The sequence below is a fragment of the Aptenodytes forsteri genome, unplaced genomic scaffold, assembly GCF_000699145.1.
Source record: "Aptenodytes forsteri isolate BGI_AS27 unplaced genomic scaffold, ASM69914v1 Scaffold173, whole genome shotgun sequence".
Taxonomy (NCBI): domain Eukaryota; kingdom Metazoa; phylum Chordata; class Aves; order Sphenisciformes; family Spheniscidae; genus Aptenodytes; species Aptenodytes forsteri.
Genome location: NW_008794449.1, coordinates 3084118 through 3085057, shown reverse-complemented (window position 1 = coordinate 3085057; position 940 = coordinate 3084118).

The following is a 940-nucleotide window of genomic DNA, read 5'->3' as shown; positions in this document are numbered from 1 at the left end:
CACACGCGCACATAGGCACGCGCCGGGGAGATAAAACTTGTTTTAAGGAAAACATGATATTGTTTAAAAATAAATATCGTGGAGGATGCAAATAGACAGCCCCCGGCCCCCGTGTTTTGTGGCATAAATTTAAGATAATTAAAAATACAAAGCTTGGATTAAGCCTGATTTTTCTGTGAATGGTAGAGGCTGTGGGGAGGAGGGGGGAGTCCTGCTGTGCTTGGTGCTGTACAACGTACCTGCTGAGAGGCAATCCCTGCCTCTGATCATGGCTATTGCTCGCCGCGAGCGGTGGGACCCCCTTTACCAGCCACCCCCTGCATCGCTGCTGGATGCCTTCGTCTTGCATGGGGTAGGGGGAAGCTGCAGGATGACCCCCAGGGTTTTCCCTTCCCTGCCCTGACAGCCAACACCCCTGGAAACAGAGGAGGTCTCCCCAGTTGCTTCCCCTTCGCTTCCCCTCTTCCCCAGACCTCTGCAAGGCGCCCAGCCTCGCGGCGTCAGGGCTCCCCCCTCTCTCTGGGGAGGCAGCCCTGTTGCTACGTGCCGCTATCAACACCCCAAGAGCACCGCTTTCCTTCCCACCATCTGCTGCCTGCTCTGCTTTCGGCTCGAGGAGAGCCCAGATACTACCTGCAGAGAGGAGTTCAGGTCTCTGCACTGGGGTGGGGGGAACGAACTTCCAGAGCGGGGTCTGCTCCGTGGGGCAGCCCGGCCAGCCAGGCCGGCAGCCTGCTGCACACAAAACTCGGGCAATAAGCACTAACAGCTTTTAAAAAATAGTATTATTCCTGCGGCTGCCAGGAATTAAATGAAGACCTGGAGAGCAGAGCAGCTTGCAGCCGCTCTCTAGGATTACTGCTCACCCAAGCTGAGAGATTGATCTTCCTCCCTACACCCGCTCTGGTCGGCTCCCCTCCTCATTTTGTCTTAGCTGGAG